The sequence below is a fragment of the Pseudochaenichthys georgianus genome, chromosome 1, assembly GCF_902827115.2.
Source record: "Pseudochaenichthys georgianus chromosome 1, fPseGeo1.2, whole genome shotgun sequence".
Lineage (NCBI taxonomy): Eukaryota > Metazoa > Chordata > Actinopteri > Perciformes > Channichthyidae > Pseudochaenichthys > Pseudochaenichthys georgianus.
In genome coordinates this window covers 7,526,834-7,547,746 of record NC_047503.1, presented here as the reverse complement: position 1 = coordinate 7,547,746, position 20,913 = coordinate 7,526,834, and positions in this window count along the sequence as shown.

The window sequence follows — 20,913 nt, the reverse complement described above, 5'->3', positions numbered from 1 at the left end:
GTTAAGTATCATAGTGTGTGTTTGCCGCAGAGCCTATTTTCTGAAATATGCCAAAATCCAGTGGGGAAATCCCATTGCTTCTGTCTGAGTTCGAGTTGTGCCGACATAAATACGACATCATTGAGCTCTATCATCCATGGACAAAATGCCTAAATACATGACCATTTAAATATTTTGGAGAGATTGTTTTTATTACGTAAGTAAATATACGTTCTTCTTTACAGACACTACTCTGTACAATACTGCTGCAATCCTGACAAATAATACTGCAGTTATTATCGACATAATGTTCGTTCGTTGTGAAGGATGACTACAAAAGAAAGCTCGCACTGCAGTGGTACAGTAAAGATGCTGCACATTGACTCGAAAATAACCTTTAAAAATTAGATCATGTAGCACATTCACACGCTGCTATTCTCTCCCCTCCTGAAGCCTCCAGTCATGTTTCCTCCACTCTCTCTCTGCCACGTTCTTTGTTTGTCCAGAGCTCTTCCTAAAAACATTCACACTCACAGACAAACACATGAATGTTATTGAATTCAGGGCATCAAGTCTGTGAGCTGCAAGCATTCTTCTTTATCTACCCACAGACTGAGTCACATCTAAATCTTTTTCACTGTTATCTTTTGAAGGTAGGTCTCATGTTTATCTTTTGGATGAAGAATAGTCACCAGGGAAGCCTTCGACAATTATAATCTATAGAAGGAATTAGATGCAGATTTAATTGAAGCACGTTCTTGACAGCATGAGCAATGAGGAATTAGAGAGTATTCATGAAGCATTAGCGTGGCCTTTTTATGTTTACGTGACTTCTCCTGTGGTGTGGAGGGAGAGATCCAACGGTACACAAATATGGAGAGCCACAGTACAGCTGTCTTCACAACAGCAGTATATTTTTCTGGTGTTTTCTTTACTATAAAACATTTTCCCTCACACCATGCACAGAGGCTTTGACCCCTGATGCATGGCCATTAATATAAACCTTGATTAATTTCTTAAAATCACGAAGAAACGTGCACCCTGCCTTATGGAAATGCAATTAATTACAATAATACAATGCAGGCTGAGAATTCTCAAACTGCCCCTAGCTAGTTCATTTAGTTTGGCCATAACTTAATGGGAGATGAATGTTAATATTGAATTCATGCCATTTAGGGTTCATTATACTAATACATCTTGTATGCTGTTAAATGGCACAAAACAGTTTGGCCACGTTTCCACAGCAACCCTTTTTATTATTAACCACCATAATCACAAAGATGACAGGTTATGAATATCGGAGCTGTAGCCAAGCCAAAAACGACACAGGTGACTTGACATATTCTGGATTCATAAAAGGAAACGTGGGAGAGAATAGGGTGATATATTCAGGCTTGCTTTCTTGGGGGTGCATACATTATATGGGGGAATCAATGTTTGGGGCTGTGTGACCTTTCTGCGGATCTGACCATAGTTGTGAATGACAAGTGCATTGATTCCTGTAGCGCATGCGTTGTTCCTATATTAAAGGTGAAAATGCTGCTGTGATAGAAAACAGTCTGCAGCTGACTGCTAGGAGCAACAGATTTAATTTCCATGTATTGTACATGTAATCTTTCAATACAAGGTAATTATCAATACAAGGTAATTATCACAGATTTGATTGGTAACAAACAGTCTTGGGGAGTAATGGCTGAGATGTAACGGGATTACGTAATCAGGAATACAAATTGAAGGTTACTGAATTCCCTTACATCTACATTTAAAAAAGGCATAATCAGATTACTGATGCAGGATTAGAATATTCAAGGTTCAAGGTTTTTATTTGTCATACGTACATAGCTACAGTGTATAGTTATGTCGATGAAAATCTTAGGTCACAGGCTTCAGCAACAGTGCAACATAATAAAACAGAAAAACGGTGATCAGGCCGATGACGGTCGTGTCGTCAGCAAACTTCACGATGGTATTGGAGCTATGTGTGGCCACGCAGTCGTGTGTGAACAGGGAGTAGAGGAGAGGGCTGAGCACGCAGCCTTGAGGGGCTCCGGTGTTGAGGATCAGGGTGGAGGATGTGATGTTTCCCACCCGCACTGCCTGGGGTCTGCCCGTCAGGAAGTTCAGGATCCAGTCACAGAGGGCGCTGTTGAGCCCGAGTTCTCTAAGCTTGATGACCAGCTTGGAGGGCACAATGGTGTTGAAAGCTGAACTGTAATCAATGAACAGCATTCTCACATATGTGTTCCTCTGGTCCAGGTGTGAGAGGGCAGTGTGGATGGTGAGGGCTATGTCGTCGTCTGTCGACCTGTTTGCTCTGTATAAATAATAAAATAATATTCAAATAAAGATTAACATATGATAGGTATAATTATGTTTATTTTTTTATTTTCTAAGGTCATATTGTCCTATTGTCTTGTATAAAACACTTAAGTACAACATATCTTAATATATCTTATTTGCTTTCCCTTGTATTAATTGCCATTGCATTTGATATTGAGGTAATCCAGATGTAACCTAATCAGGTCACATTACTTACGTTTTTTTACTCAGATTAGGTGACATATTTTTACATGTAACTTGTAACAGAATACATTTATAAGGTAACGCTCCCAATCCTGGTAATAAATGTTTCTTTGAGAACCCTCAAACATGAACGTTTTTTTATTGGAATTTGATATATTGCAATTTCAAAAATGTCTAGAATTAGTGCTTTGATATATATTTTGAAAGGTTGTTTGCTTACATAATACCAAATGTTGTAGAAAAGTATTTTATTTTAATCAAGGTGACGTTGCATTTCATCTGGTCTTCTGTTTGAAGATTAATTGCCTTTCAGCATGTGTTAACATTGACTGCCAGAAGCTCACATACATTGACTTTCTATCCAGTTTAAGTGCCATTTTGAAACCATATTTTTAAGTTTTAGTTTCCTCGTCCTGAGCACACAAAGCTTTTAGCTCGTAGCTTTTTTGCCATGTGTTGACCAGGGGGGGAAATAGTTTTGAAGTAAAAGTGCTTCATTGTCTGTTTTCACTTAGCTTTATTCATCAGGCATGTTTGTTTTGGAGAAGAGGAGACCTCTGCTGATATTTTCCTTGTGGTCAAACCTCCTGAATGATTAGATCTTGAATTATCGGAGAAATAGGTTAAACATTCGTTAGCCTAAAGGCTCATAGCCGCTCCTCCTTGTGCCCACCCCGGGGAACACTGAAGTAAAATCTATATTCTGTGTTTTCACCAGCTTTACTCACTGTTTTATTTTAAAGTAAGAAACCTTTATGGACAATTTGTCTCCATGTAAAGATATCCTCAACGATAAAGAAGGATAACAAATGACTGCAACAACAACCTCCCATGGGCTGCTAGCTCGTCTTTTGTTATTGTTTTGATTGAGACCCCCTAGTGGCAAAAAAACACACATTGCATGTTTAAGATGAAAAATAATCATCCTAATTTTAGCAAGCAAATGCCTGTCATCTCAGTAATCCATGCTTCCCGGAATGAAATATCATCGGCGAGAGAGAGTCTTATTGTCCCGGTGAAGGGGAATCATTGCTCAAACAGGGAACATAAATTACATTGAGCTCCTATTGACAGCTTGTTACTTTATTAGCAAAAGGGTCCAATGAATCATGGCCTTAGAAATTACTAGCTCAACACACGGGTCAGCGTAGAGGGATGAATGAATATCGGGGGTAGTTATATAAATAAACATATTATAAACATATTGAACAACACACCTGTTACACTGTCCATTTAGTCTCAGACACTATGATCCATATCTCACAATACCTGCATTTTAGTTTCCTCAATGACAATTGTAAGTTCCAAACCTAGGTTAAAGCCAACATATCCTTATAAATATATTCAAGGTTGGGCACAATGATCTGTGCTACACCCCGCCTCGCTCTGTACTAGATGCATTTTAGGGACCTTGAAAGTAGTTCCCCTGCCATTTTTGACCTTTTTGCAAAGCTTCCCACCTCTGTCTGGCTCCCCTGGGGTTCTTGAAAGCGCTGTAGCCCTGGGCATCATCAAACCCCCTCTGCAAAATATCCGACATCGAAGTACCCATATTCTGCAGGATATGCACCGTGATCGCTCTGGAAATGTCTGTCAGTTTAGCACTGCAGGTAGTAATGGCAGCTCCATTTTGCTTCCCAAATGACCTGACTTTACTCTGAGGCGTATTTCCTGTCATTCTCTTGGTTCCTGTCAGAGATAAGTTGACAGTAATAAGGCTAACTAACAGAATCCCATGAGGGTTTGTGGGACTGGAATTACAGTTCGGACTGGACACAGAGTACGACAGTCAATTATTTTTTAACTGTAGATATACAGTGAGTTGAGTATCGGGAGTATCATATCTCTGACATTTTAAGGGGTATATATGCAGTTTATTTGACTTCTAGACCAATTTTAGGCCATTATGACCTTTTTATCTTCTTTGTATCCAAGTTCTTTGAACCAGAATCCCTTAAGATGACTTTACATATACTTTATTCATCCAAAATTGGGATATTTTATTGTCACAGAAAGTTAACAGGTAGAAGAAGAAGAAGAAGAAGAAGAAGAAGAAGAAGAAGAAGAAGAAGAAGAAGAAGAAGAAGAAGAAGAAGAAGAAAGCTGTACCGTTCTGTAGGCTAATACTTTAAGTGTGAATCTAATTATTAATAATAATAATAATAATTCATTACATTTATTTGAGTGCTTTTCCAGATGCTAAAAGCGCTTTACAGTACATTAGATATATTACATATATTTAACATAGATACAATCTATACACCTACTTCCTGATTGTTTATGGTTGTTAGCACTTTCTTTAGTTAATCTGTTCTTTTTTTTATTCAGTAGGTGAACCTATGTGTTCATAAAATAATGTGTGTGAGCTCAACTGTATGTATTAAACTAAAACGGAGCATTTTTCTGTCAGCTCAGATTTTATTTCTGCTTTTTTAAACTGTGCTCACATGATCATTGTTGGTTTATAGGCTACTACCTGAATATGCCAAATGAAAGTAAATAAATAATCTATATAGCTATTGTTATTTGTTTTATTCAGGAAATCCAAAAGTAACGGAACGTTATCAGGTTAAATTGCTTTTTTTTCCAAACCCATACATAACTACTTTATAAGGGGATCTTTAGTTAGATACTGTGTTTCAAGCTACCTCCAGTGAACCCAAACATGCAATTAAATTGCAAACTATAGGATGTAGTCTCTAACATACTGAATCAAGACATTATGTTACAAAAAACGTTGCGTCCCTAGGCTATTACTGCAGATTAGAGAGGTGCTAAACAGAGTATATGAGCCAAAAAGATCCACTTCCAGCCATTTCTTGGTAATGCGTACTCATTAGACTGAGCATAGTGCAGTGTTGAGAACGCACTGGGCAATTCACACTGAAACTTGGATAACTGCACTGACACGCAGGTCTGCCTCCCATATGCTCCCACTAATGAGGTCAGACCCAGTCTCACACTTCTATGAGTGGTCCAGCTGCCTTATTATAAGGCTCCGTGTTTGTGTATGCTAATGATCTTGCTGCTAATAATCTCATTTAGAAACCTGCCAAAGTTTCAACCCCTCAAATTCTCAGTGTATCGCCGACCCTTTAATGTGTATTTATAATATGACATATGACTTTAGGGACTCAAAAGGGGAAGGGTTGAACACATGTCAAGGTCTGCTAGCTCGGCAGAAGTTGTTATGAAGAATTGTTTTGCTTTAGACCACAGAAGTTTTAAGGTTCTTTTTGTGAAAATACTGCAAATCAAGTGGAAACACGTCATTTAAAGGGGCCCTATTTTGCTGCGGGGGAAAACGGTGGACCTCTGTCGCGTAACTTCAATGATGCCGTTTAAAAACATAAAAAATGAAGGGTGGTGCCGGCCGTCAGCGAACCGAACCGGCCGTCAACGGCCCTTGACGACCGGCCGTTCTGTGATTCTCCAGATTCTACAGATGGCCCTGCTACGATCTCATCCTCTCAGCTCAGTCAAATTAATGGAGAGGGAAAATAAATCTGGATTCAGCTTTTAGCGCATTATACAAACTGTCAGAGAATAATTCTTCCTTACTCCTAAAATATTTAACTTGTATTGCCTGTTGACGTTTATAACCAACCCTGACTCTGTTATCTCCTTTAAGGAATGTACTACTGCACTTATATGTGCATATTCTCAGTTTATGACCGGTCAACTCTCGGTCACAGAGCCTAAGAGTCAGGCAAGTGATTCAGTGTCTCCAGATGTTGGGCTATCTCCAGTGTTCCCAGATGTTTACGTTATCTCCCCCAATATGTTGATTAACTCTCTGTAAACTAGTTAAAAAGGTCTATCGAGAAAGAGGCTGGCAGAATTGATGTGGCAAACCACCCGTGCAGTCAGAACCTCTGGCTGCTGTGACTTGTGATGTGAAATTCTCCAACCGATACTTGTAATAAACCACCAGTGTTTGACATCAAAGCTCCAACTCTCCTCGTGTCTCTCTGAGTCCTGACTCTCCTCTTTAATGGTCACACATGCAGAGCACACAGCACACTCAGTGACATTTGTTCTCTGCATTTAACTAGTACTAGGAGCAGTGGGCAGCTATTGTACAGCGCCCAGGGAGCAATGGGAGTGAGGGGGGAAAGGGGGTTGTCCGGGGTTTTGCTCAAGGGCACCATGGCAGGGCAGGAGGTGAACTGGGATCTCTCCAAGTAGCAGTCCACACTCCATATTTTAGGTCTGGTTGGGAACTTGAACCGGCGACCCTACAGCTCCCAGTTCAAGCGCCTACTGACTGAGCCACTGCCGGACAAGTGTTGGTACTGGTTAGCTGATTTAGTCAAAATGTATCTGCTGATTTACAGACGTCTCTTTTCCAATGTAAGTCAATGGGAAACACTTTGCTTCAATGTTGGTAGCACCTCCTGGGGGCTGGATTTGTACCCTTTGTTGGTGATTGGTCTACTGCTTAACACCACAAGCTAGCCAATAGAAGCGTGAGTGTTACGTAGTGATGTCATCATGTAACAATAGTAAACAGAATAGTCCGATAAAGGCATTTCAGGCAGGGGGTGAGTGTGTGGGAGAGAAACTGCCTGAGTGAACAGCACACGTTCAACCATTATATTGATTTATTTATAATTTATTTTAATAATTCACCAAATAGGAGTAAGTACATCAGGAAATGTATGCCAAATGTTGTGGGCAGTAATTATAAAATTGCCATTATTGCATTGACCTTGGCACCAGCTCAGTGTGGGGAATAAAAGGTGACCCCAAGTTCACCTCCTCTGAGCAGCAATAGCAACATCAAATTCTTCAAAACATGATATTACATTACATTACATTGCATTTAGCTGACGCTTTTATCCAAAGCGACTTACAATGAGTGCGTTCGACCAACAAAATACAAACTTGAAGAAAACAGAATCATATAAGTACATCAGGCTTCATAGAGCAAACACATTTCAAGTGTTACTCAACTGGCTTTAGGTAAGCCAGTCCATAAGTGCTTTGTTAATAGTTATATCGCTCGAAGTGGAGTCGAAAGAGATGAGTTTTCAGTCTGCGCCGGAAGGTGTGTAAGCTTTCTGCCGTCCTGATGTCAATGGGGAGCTCATTCCACCATTTTGGAGCCAGGATAGCAAACCCACGTGTTTTTGCTGATGGGAACTTGGGTCCGCTTCGCAACGATGGTGGTATATGTTTCATTTTTTCCCCACCAGTGTTAGTTTGTTCTTGTTTCCAGGCCAAGAAGCTTATAACAACATTACTTTGACAACAATTGTATTGGCATTTCTCAAAGTAGTGTACGATAAAGTGATTTAAAAGAGGTACCGTAAGCATGTTTTGCTCTCTCATCTGATTCTTGGAAAAAGGCAAATACAGCAGGTCATTCAGCTGCTGAGGCCAACACGCTGATTCAGCAAAAAAACACGTAAAAAAAGGGAGAAGCTGAAATAATGTGGACACAAAGAGGAGGTGAAAATATGTCCCAAATTACTGTCTATATGACAATGGCATATGATAGATTGGAGCACCTGGCCTCTAAAGGTGAGAGTGTTACGTTCACTATTATGTACAGCCTTCTTTTGCCTACAGAGACTTGGACACATGTTGTGATAAGGTAGGAAACCTTTGCATGAGGGGCTGGAAGGTGACTGCTTCCTCTGCAGGGAAAAATAGACTACTTTGCACACATTTAGGTGGAGATAATGTTTGTGGGTATTGTTCCAAGCATCTGTGGTCCAATTCCAAACCAGCCCCTACATAATCGCACTCTGTGAGGGAGTGAAATTCAGCTGTAATAACACTATGAGCTTAATGAGGCTCCTTCTTTAAGGTGTAGGATGTAAATCAGTATTGTTACAAAAACTGTATTTGCTAGATATTTGCTTTATACTCTATGTAGAGTTATGTCACCTAGATCAGCTGTGCATAACGCAGAGACGTGCGGCTAAAGGTTATGAATTATACATGATTTAATTAAATAGATGCATGGGGTTATTCAGAGAGCACAAAGGAAATGAGATTCCTAACACATGAAGTCCTGCTGCGCTGTTTCACCATAAGATTAGCATTGTATTGCCATTTTCTTTTGTCACTGCCTCCTATTCGAATGGGACAATAATAGCTACAATTTCGCTGTCATTAAATAATAAGTGTTAGAAATGTGCTGAATTCCAACTTTTAGAGGAGATAGCTTGGCCCCTGAAAAGTGAGTATGTGGGGGAATGTAGACACCCTTTTTGTCTTTTTTTTCTAGCTTGCAATAATCACTAGCTCATTCTCATTCACAACGATTCTCATCAAAGAACACGACATCGCTGTTAGGATTTGAACAGCACAACAGAAATAATAATGGTTCATGATGGATTGTGTGATATACAACCTAGATGATTTAAATGTGGTAATTGATATACCTTACCAGTCTTATTTCCCACCTTTTTCAAAAATCCTTTCCCTCCTGTTTGGATGGTTTTGTGAGCGCAGCTGATGAGCATGAATCTTGAGCTGACCTTTGCCTCGTCTCAGTAGATGAATCAGTCTCTCCAACCCTCATTTCCCTGAAACGGTGTCTCAAACAGCACAGTTGATGCCCAGGTATCTGCAGGATAATGTGATTCTAGTCCATCGCAGACACTATTGCCATGCAGACAATGGCACAGGAAAATGAGGCCGTTTTCAAAATGGCCATGTAGGATGCCGGAGCTGTCCTCCTCTAATAACATTTGTCAAATTCAGATTGAATCAGCGGTGTTGTGCTCACATAGGCGGCGGTTCAGCATTTGAAAGCAGAAGCAGTCTCCTATTTTACTCATAAGCCTTAAAGGTTATGTGACTCTTTGAATTAATGGCAAATGTGTTTCAAAGTAGGGCAACTATAGGACGGCTACTGCCTTCGTAAGAGTGAAACAGTTTGATTTAAGTATGCACTTGGTCTTTCCAGGTCCTTGATGTGTAGTAAAACAAACAGAGCAGCAAGAGAAGCTCAACAAGAACTTAATCCCTGGAACTGAAACTCCTGCTGCTAGCGTTCCAGCTGCTGTCGCTCCCACAGTAGTATATGTGATCCCCTTCCGCACAAAATAATGAGAAGTCACTGCATAATGTACATTTGGAGCTCCTTCTACATTTTGAGTGCCAAGAGATGCTTTTTCACACTATGGTGGATCCAGTCACTGCCACCGTCTACATTTGGATTCCTGCTCTATTTTGGGGAACTATGCTAATATGGCCTCCCAGTCATCCGATGGTTACCCTGGCCCATTAGTGGCAATTACACTGTTTGCGACTGGTGACAAAAGCTTGGAAGGTGCCTGTAAAAATTGTTATTTTCCCATTAACCAATCAATCGCTTTATCAACCCAGAGCTGGCTGTGTTCCGATAGCACACTATAAAACATCTGCAGAAGAAACAATGCAATCATAGAAGCCATCTGGAACAATAACGTCGGAGAATAGATATGATTAACACTAACACAAACAGATGGCAAAGTGTTAGATTGCTGTTCGACAAGCACATAATAGGAGGGAACCGTAAGTACAATTACCAATGGCAGCAGTCTGCCGCCGTGGACTTGGAAGCTGAGCTTCTGCAAGAAGACAATGATGCCTGAAGTCCTCTGCCCTATCTCCTAAAAAAGATAGGGCAGCGTTCAGGTACACAAAAATATGTCATTAATTGGTTAGGGTTGGGTTGGGCTGCAAGTGGAGGGCTTCCGTGATGCTAACAGCTTTTTCTTCAATTAAAGTGTTTAGAGTTGAATCCTTTGTTTCATCCCACCTCATGACCACACAGTCAATTATCAATTACAAAGTTTGCCTTCACTTGAAATCACTTCATTAACAAATCTGACCTAAGCAATAAAGGAATCCTAATGATTTTTGTAACATAGAGGTAAATCTGAGTATTTTCATTTAATGCTACTTGAACTCACTACATTCAGAAAGCCAATATTGTACTCTTTACTCGACTATATTTAACTGGCAGATTTATTTACTTTACAAATTCTGATTATTAGCTCATAGGAATTATAAATAAATGACTGAATTAAATTGTGGATGTCACTAAGGGCAAGGTTTAAGATATACAGTACGTTCAGGAATTTCAAATATATTTTTTTCTGAAATGGGCCAATATGCTTAATGAGTACTTTTGGTAGTTACGTGTATGTTGATGCTAACACTTTCACTCAAGTATTTGACCATTTACTATTGCTACTTTGATTTATGTATCAATTCTGAGTACCTCTTCCACCCTTGGTCTTGGATAAGTACTCAATAAGCAATTTGGGTATAAAATAGTAGTTGTTGCCAATCCCAAATATCAGTCATAGGATCCTTCAATAGAACAACATACAAATGACCTAAGAACATTTTTTAAATACATAAAATAGTAAAAGAAAATAGTGAAAGTGACTTAAAGAGAGGAGCTGGAGACATCTTGAAGGATAGCAGTAATGAAGCTGCATATCTTTCCTGGGATGAGAACTTTATGAGCATATGGGTAAAACATGTGATGTTTCTACGCAGCTCTACCTTAACAGCTCGCAGTGATCAAGAAGAAAATAATGGATGAGTGTCAGCTTTATTACACTCTCCTCTGAGTTAGGAACTCTATCCTCTGCCCGAGAACCTATTCAGGGTATGTTTACAAGTAATTGCATTCAGAAAAACTAGCCTCTTCAACTAATCTAAGTTCAGCATCTGTTCACTGTGCAGCACTTGAATAAGCCATGTTACTGCCGCCGCGACCACCTTCCCTCAAGCATCATCTAGAAGTCTTCAGATCTGCCAACAATGAGGCCTCTGCAGGAATATATCTAGGAAAATATAGCTATATCTGTGTGGGATTATATAAAAATACATTTGGCAGGGAATCCTAGTGAAAACAATGCTTACCAATGCCCTCATATTCTGCAGGTCAAAATGTCTAATGGAGAAAATGTAATAAATGGAATGTATTCATTGCCAAAATGTCTTAATCCTCAACATATATTTCCAGAAAAATTCTCTCTGGTGGGTTTGATATAAAGCGGGGTCGCTCCAGTTGCATAAACAGAAGAGTTAGCTGCTTTGTCATTAACAAGGTAATCCTAATATGCCTGTCTAAACACACACACAGCTGCTCTACATGCCTGTCACGAGGTTTGTTTCTATCCTTGTCTAACTGCAGCATGAAATGCACAAACATCCGGACCCTTGATTTGTTAATGAATGTAAAAGAAAAAAAATGCCTGTGTTGTGTTAATGTCTTCACACCGCTCTCATCCAGACAAGTAAAATAAAACAAATTAATGTGCCAGACGTTAGCCTCCTGCCCACACTGCTGCCATCTGTACGTATCAATCGTCGGAGACAACGATTAGAGCTGCTGGTGGTTACAATATGACTGATACACATAATTTGTCGATGAGCTTGACATTTAAACTAGACATGCACTTAATTGAAGCCGACAGCTGTGCTAAATAATCAAGTGTATTTATTTTGGGGAGATGGATTACACTGCTGCCAGGTTTCATGTCTTTTTTATGTTATTAAAGCAGCATCAAACACGTATTTTGTGTTGACATTTCAATTTCTATTGTGCAAGAAAGGAACAGAAGACATTTCAAATTTCTAACCATTCAATTATCATTTTTAACTTGATAATATATCAATTATTAAACAGGAAAAAAGCAGGACTGTAAAAATATGAAAAATATAGAAATGCATCAACTCCAATAGCTAGGTGAGGAATTGTTTGCAAGAATTGTTCAATTTGATCTCAACATTTCAACAATATATAACAGTAAAAGCTAAAGATGAATATGAAATTCATTATTTTTTCTATTTTTACATAATTTCAAAGCTATTTTATAAATATTTTCACAGAATTGGAATGTAAAAAAGAGTTCTCAATCCTCTTCTTGGGTTAAGTTATACAACATTTTTTCATTTGTTTATTTTGTATTTTCCCAGGATATAATGAGAATGTAATAAGATATGATATGTTGCTTTACGAGGACTTTTTTTCTTAACACACGCTTGTTACATTACATGTTAGACGCTTTTGTCCAAAGCGACTTACATACTCAATACTGTGGGAAATCCCCACAGGGACACAATGACATGCTGACTGCTGTGGGGTTTGAACCTGTGACCATCTGATCCCCAGACCAAGGCTCTATATCCACTGTGCCACACATAATCAGTGGGATCCCTTAATTCACTTCAAATGTTCCACTATAACCAGTCTATCAGTAGTCCCTTCCCCCTATAACAGGTCCATCAGCCTCTCTAACCCACAATGCCTTAAAGAAAAACCATTTTGAGCTATATGGGGTTATTGACCAAAACAGCAGAATGGTCTCATTCACCTTACTGATGGAAAAACCAGTATCACCCAGTGCCCCTACTTTCCTGGTCACAAACATTTTGAATGTGTTTGATTTTGTTGCACTGTTCACTCTGTGCAAACCCAGCCAGGATGCCACCGCTGTTCCCCACCCAGTGAAAATTGGCCACAGATTTAGAATGTGTAATCTAGTTTTTCAAGATTTTTTCATGTGACTTTTGTTTTTACTCTGTTTTGGATTGAGCTGGAAATAAAGACAATGCTTGTGATAAAACTTATGTGAGTAAGAGTACTGATTTGAAAAAATAGTCTAACAAGTATACAGTAGGTACACACTAAAACTGCTTTGTGACAGTAACTAAAGCTAATCTAATGTGTTAATACCACCAAAGTAGTATGTTAACTAGTATGTAAAGTGTCCATATTTGCTTAAGGCTGTTGCCTCATGGTGTCCTGTGTTTGCCTCAGAGGAGATATGTTTTACCTAATCCAAAACCCACTGACTGTGCCCTCAGAGTGCTGGAGGATGGTTCCACACAGCGAGGTTCAAATGCTCAGCATGAATATGTAGGTTTGCAGGGGCACTGCACAAGATGCTATGTGTTCCTTGAGGACTTTCTTTTGTATCATTACGGTGCAGTCGACTGTACGACATCTTGCTGGTACTGGAATGTGTACTTCTAGGTTCAGCTATTGTGTTTACTGACATCTGTTGACGAGTGTGTTTAATTAGTATAGCAATCTGTGAAAATGTGGTCTAAAGTATCATCCTGGAAAACTGCCATGCTATAATGTAGCACTGAATGGAAAGTACAAAATAAGGTGTGGTCACGAATAAATAGCATTGGCCCCTTTCTAGTTATGATAGGGTTTTCCTTCATTCTAACCCATCACCGCTCCATGCTAAACTGGCTTTAGCTTTATGGAATTGACCACCCTAAAGTTAGCAAGGTTTACAATTATATTTCAATATTTGTTTGGTATGTACTATTAGCCTGTTTGAACTGGAAGGTTCAGGTTTCACTTGTGAATATATTTTTCGGTTACAAGTGAGCCAATTACTCCATTCGAGAATGAAAACCATACATTGTGATGGAAAGCTCTGGAAAAAACATTTGTCGCAGTGGAACTCAAGACCCAAATGTGGAATACAAGAGGGAAGGCAGGTATAAAAGTATATATACAAAAAAACATAAACATTGAAGGAGCAGGCATGGTCGAACAAAATCACAATGCACTCAACTAATCTCATAAATTCAACATTTGAGATCCTTGCATTTTGTGTTTGCATTACAATGCAAAACCGAGAAACATAACCTTGTTTTACAAATAAATATATACATATATTTATATTCTGAATGTGTGAGGTTGTCATTGTGAGCAGTTGTGCAGCTTTAATCTTTGTTTAAGTCTCATTTCATAAGATGTAGACAAATATTGGAAGTGTTTAAATTGCTGGTGAAAATAATCTCAAATCCTGCCATTTGTTTTGCTGAGCAGAGTTCATAATTAAGTACTTGTGTAAACATTGTGCGAATAAATGTTTCTCATTTCTACTTATCTTTATTGATATAGGGAAGATCCTCTGAGAGTAGGTCTGTTTAGATAAGTTGTACACACTTTCAGCAGAGGACATAAAAGGGCTTATCTGCTCTACATGACAAGCCTATTGGATCCCAGTTGGATTTAAAACCGCCATTAATAATGATATTATTCCTTTAGTTTCTGTAAGAACCTTTATTTAGATATTTTCTTTTGAGTATTAAGGACAGGCCAGCAGAATCTAAAGGAACAATTGTAAGCTACAAGTGGAATCTTTTTATACCTGACCCATTTGTTATGACCCTCACACATTCCTGACCCAAGATAATAAAGAAGATCCACATAGATCCATCTTCAATAAATGGCAGACAACATTTACTTTATTATTGTGTAAGCCTGATTAACATGTTTTGAACACTCATGCCATGTTGACTTTGTTATTTATCAGGTTTATGTATGTTTCATGTTTGGTTTAAAGTCCTTGTTTAGATTTAGATATGTATGTCATTTCTCTTTGTTCACGTGTTACATGACAGTCACTTATATCTATTCTCGTCATGCACTGTCTTTCCTTGCACTTCCTTTTGAATTGTATACTTACCCTTCCATCTTGTTTCAGAGCCCTTGACTTCCTGCCATTGTGTGTTTTCCCGCCAGTGTGATTGTCAGCCCCACCCTTGATTGTTGCCACCTGTGTCTTATTAACCCTTCTATATATTGCCCTCGTCTCAGTTTGTCCTTTTTTCGTCTTGTTCCATTCCATGTCAAGAGCGCCTGTGATTTTCTTCTCCTATTTGCACCAATATTTTATGCCGTAATATTTTTTTTAAACATACCTCTTGGTATGATTGTGAACTGAATAAATGTGTGTATAATAGGGGTGTAACGGTATTCGTCCCGTCACGGTTCGGACGTCACGGTTCGGCACATGCAGTCACACGGCGAATACGCCTTTTTTTACGAGTGGGAAAAAAGTCTGTCCTTCAGGGCAGCATCCACTACACTATATATAATCCAGGGGGCGGTATTGCACCTAAAAGCTGTTTGCCAGCCGCCCTTAAACAACAAATGAAGAACAAGAAGAAACACAACAACAAAACAAACTAAATACAAGAAGAAGAAAAGTTAGTTTGGTGAGTTCAGATAACACACAGGAGCTAGAACCCATCTGCTTCTTTTAAATCAGCTGTGTAGGAACATTTCGGGTTCCCTGTGGACTACAATAACGATGAAGTGCGCGAGTGGTGGATCGGACGAGGACGGTGTTGCCATGCTCATGTTTAGTGACAACCTAAATAAAGGAACCATACGGGCTCGTGAATTACTGTATGGAGGCTGAGTGTGATTTATTTTCCTCTCTAGGCAGATTACTATCCAGCAAATTTGAATTATGATGTTCAAATTGCTCTGGAATATTGAGTAGTTTATGAGTTCCATAGATGGGCTGAATGAGCTGCAGAAGCTACTCTGAGAAGGATGAATGTCTAACAACCAGTACATTTTCTGTGACATTACTGATAATATTCCACTATAAATGAAAAAGAAAAAAGTATTGTACAGTTTGGATTATCACAGTGTTCGTGGTATCTGCAGCCTGTAGCAAAGAGGAACATTCTACTTCCCTGCTCTCTATAAATTACTTTTTTTATTCCTCTCTATCCCAGTTTCTATCATTTCAGTTTTTTTTTTTTAAGTCCTCGTTTGTCTTCCTTGTCATTTTCCTTCTGTCTTCGCCTCTTCTTCATTTGAATGTCAGAAACACCTTTAAAGGGCATCTTTCAATCGGCAAACATTGTCCGCGTACCTGACCGGCCTTGTTGTTGACAACCACCGCTTGGTTCTAAATTGCCTGTTCTTCTTCTAAAGGAGACAGACATGACCTGGTTATGTTCCTTCACAACAAGCTAAGGGCCCATAACGCTGGCCTCCATGGCTATTTTAGGAACAGGTTGGTGGGAAAGCCGAGTTGGCAGATATTTCCAGACTTCATAAATGAGCTATGCAGAGGGCCGCGGGGAAGAAAGGGCATAAGATTATCTCTGTGAATTGGACGAGGAGGGCAGAGAAAAAGGGAAGCTTTGATTAGGAAAGTTAGTGGTCACATTGGCCAACAACTCGCAAAGTGTCCTCTTCTGCTGGTTTCATAATACAAAGCACGATGTCCAAGAATAACCTGTAATTTTTTTTATAGACAAATTGTTGAGGTAAGAATTGTTCATGTTGATATATGACTTTCTGAGGGTTAAAGTGTTGGGAATGTAATTTGGTGGTTAAACCGTCCCTTGGGCAACAATTTAGCTTGTTTTCAGGAGCTTAAGTCTTCTTTTTTTAAAGTTCATGGCAGACGAGGGCAGCCAGAGTTTGGCTGTCAGACATTACTAAGTAAAATCTTAAATTGAGATGATTACATTTTTAGTAACTTGTTTTACATATTTGGTACCACTTTACAATAAGACTACCCTTATAAAGGGTTTACGAATAGTTTGTAATTCATTTATTAATTAAGTTGTGAACACTTTATAAATCATTAATAAGCTTGTATAAGACATAAGATAAACTGGGCACCTGTGACCGGTTGCTTGCCAAATAGTGAGCTCACATTTATCTGTGCTGCTAAGCCTTATTAGAAAAGGTAACTCATTAATACATTAGAATATGTTTTACACTTTACAATAAGGCTCCCTTTTGGCAGTTATAAATGTTAGTAACTCATAAATCAATGGTCATCAAGAGATGCCAAGAAACATCAAGATGGAAGGGGGGGAATCAACTCAGTGAACAACATATACCAAGGATGCTGGCTGATGAAGAAGACGAAGTAAGCTGGAGCCAATATAAGGCTTTGTCATCTTGCCAAATAGTGAGCCTGTGTTGATGTAAGAAAACTATGTTAGAACTGGTTTATGAATGGTTCTTAATCATTAATAAAGTGTTTACAACCTAATTAATAACCTAATTATAAATCCTTTATGAATCCTTTATAAGGGTAGTCTTATTGTAAAGTGGTACCACATATTTTAACATTTGAAGAGGTTAGCTTTTTTGCTGTCTTCCAGAAGTTGGATGTGATGGTTGATACAGTAAATACACTTTTTCGATTATGGCAAAAATCATAATCATGATTATTTTGGTCAATATTTATATCACGATTATTTAATATGAATATTTATTGAACACATTATAAAAATAATGATAATAATTTGAACAGTATCTTTTTAACAGTTGATTTCCACGGAGCCCCTAAAGGTTCATGAACATTTTAAGTAAAAAATGTATCTCGTGCACACGAGATAGGAAGTGGAACACACAGTAGACAACCGTTTCATTGCAGACTGTTATGTTTATGTGGGGCAATGGCAGTGCATACATTATTTGAGATATATTTCGAACTCAGACTTCATTTTAAGGACATTTCGGCCAGGGGTGTAGAGCTATTTGTTTAAGCACCGGATTCGCAAAACAGGAGAGTCTGTAAACCAGTCTGCCTTGATCTATGAATTCATGTCCGTGACTCTCACAGTATCTGCTATCTGCGCGCAGAGAGCTGTGCCTTTTACGCACCGCTTTCACTGTGTTTACCTTCATTAGAACAGCTGAATAGAGATCGAGGCTGCTATGTTTTAACCACACACACACACCTCTACACACATCGAACTGCCCCATTATTCTCCCTAATACTCGTGTTATGAAGGAGATGTCCAGTCACCATGATGTGTGTGTGTGTGTGTTTGTGCTCTGCTCAGCTCCGCTCTGTGTGTGTTCGGTGTATGTGTGTGTCCGACACCGGCATATGTTTTCTAATGACCATGAACAGTAATTTACACACATCTGGCTAACTCCATAGGTATATGTGTATTCCAAAGTGAAAGAAGTTTGTTTAATCTTAATCTCGATGTAGTGCTTAGTCCTGTCGGAGTGCACTGGAACAAACAACACTATCATATCTTCTGAAAACATTGACTTGTCATACACACACAGCCCACACCCAGTTGACCGGACATTTTCTTCATAAAACTAATAATATGGCGTAATAATCAGGCAGTTCGATGTGTCTAACCATAAGAAAGTATCTTGTGCGCACAAAAAAAGTATCTCCATAATAACGAATACCAATAAAGAAGATCAACAAATATTTTGGAGCGCACTTCCACAACCTACTAAACATATAAATACGATAAATACAAATAAATTACACCGCATCCTTAATTGATGACTGAGATGTGGTGGATGACGTCAATGGGGCATTACTTTTGTCTGTTTAGTATTGTTTTAATGCCTGGTCGTATTCCACTTTGTGGTTTAATTCTAAATGGTTAAACAGACCGTGTGACAAATCCTGCACTGTCCTTTTTTTTGTTCCACGTCAGACTCCTGTTAAGCCTCAAGCCTGTTTTTCAGGTTTCAGGCTCGAAAATGACATTCCCAGAACAAATGACCATATCTTCCCTACTAAAAGGGTTAAATTAATAATCTTTTTTCTCAAAGTAATGATAAACCTGTGATTTGGATGTAGAAAAGTCAGAATCAATATAGATATTTTTTATGTTAAAGAAAATTCAGATTGAACATGGTAAAAAACTGTTGTACTTATAGTGAAAACTAACCTTGGATGATGGGTTAGTAGACTAAAAGCTTTAGGAATCCAAAGTACAACAGATAATAAGTACCCTGTATCAAGATTGATGCAAAACAAGTGATATTTGACCTTTTTAGAAAAAAACCTCTTCTGGGGCCATTTGGGTGGATTTTCCATATCTCTGGCCCCCCTTGCTCGATTTTGACATGTGACATCTCTTACTGACCGTTAGAGCCAATAGAATCGAAGGGAAATTGTCCCATAGACTGTCATGTTAAAAAAAAAAGCTTGCGTCTCTGCGCACGCAATCTTTCTGCAGAGCATAGGAATATCCCTGCTCTGATTTCTGGAAACGGAAAAGCAGTTTTTATTGTTTATGGATTATCAGAACATTTCAAAGGGGACACAGACACATTGTATTAACCTATGGATTAACTACACCATCGTTTATGCCATTGAAGACCAGTTTTGACCAGACAAAGACCAAGGTAAGCCATGTTAGCGTTTTTGGCTAATTAGCGCCACATGTTTTGATGTAGGTTTTTGTTATTTTCTCCACAAATTTGTAATCTTTGAGTGTTGAGGTGGGTACCAATATATTCTGTGTCTCCTTACGATCATAAACGATGTGTTGGATAATAAGTAATAAGGGTGCTAGGAGTGATTTTCGGTGCAGTAATAGGTTAGCATTTTTCGCCCGGGACTAATTCAGAGGGTCAGTGTTAGCATTTTTGAGGTTTTTTTGAAAAGAAAAATGAAAAATATCAGTTAAATTAGTTTTTTTCCGTTATATGGATATAAAACATTCATAGTTTATTAAATATGAAGGTTCCTTAGACGTTGTTTCCTGCGAATTACACGATTGTGGCCCCGTAACCGGGTCTGTGGGGCTTAAGAGGTTTTAAACCCAAAGTATTTCCAAACAGCGGAATTAGTTTTACCTTTCTAGTACCCATAGAGTCCAGTAGAGGGGAGAGCCTGTGTGAGATAGAACAGTGCTCACAGTACGCCATACAAATGTTTAAATAAACAAGTACTCCTGCACTGAAGCTTTAGGGAAAAGGCTTTGCTTTGCATGGTTTCTCATACATTTACTCATACAGTAGGTCACTCATAATTTGCTGGTCTCTGGGACTGTCAATGGGATATTGTATGTGTTCAGCTGGTGTAATTATCCAATAGCATACACACTAACAATGTTAGCCGAACATCTTGCATATGTCTCTTTTGAAATGATATTCTCTCTCTGCCTTTAGCATATGCATACGTGACTCTATATAGATTTATCAGTTTCATTCTTTCATCAGCCTCATCAGACTAACAGTCCCAGCAGACTCATCAGCCACCAGTGTCTGGACTCCATGGGGGGATTTATCCTGCTGCTGCTCTGGGCTAATTTTCCTCCACTTAAAATCTCCCTTTCGAACACCAAAGACTTCTTTCACAAATATAAGCTTATGTATTGTAGCTACACTGTAAAAAAAAAAAACGTAAAAAAACGGTGAAGGTCTGGCAGCTGGTGCTTCCAAAAACGTACCGTCAAATTACAGTGAAATACCCTAATTACAATAATGGGAAAACAAAAGTAAATTCACAGTAAATATAATTAATTTCCTTTACAGAGAAACACCGTTATGTTAAAGGTTTCTTCCCTTATTTATTACAGACATAATTTAGAGTTAAGCATGTAAAGACTGTTATTTTACAGGTTTTCCCTCAATTATTACAGTCAAACACCTTCAATAAAGTGACAGAACTTAAAGTTCAGCAGTGAAACACTGTTATTTTACAGGTTTTCCCTCAATTATTACGGTCAAACACCTTCAATAAAGTGACAGAACTTAAAGTTCAGCAGTGAAACACTGTTATTTTACAGGTTTTCCCTCAATTATTACGGTCAAACACCTTCAATAAAGTGACAGAACTTAAAGTGACAGAACTTAAAGTTCAGCGGTGAAACACTGTTATTTTACAGGTTTTC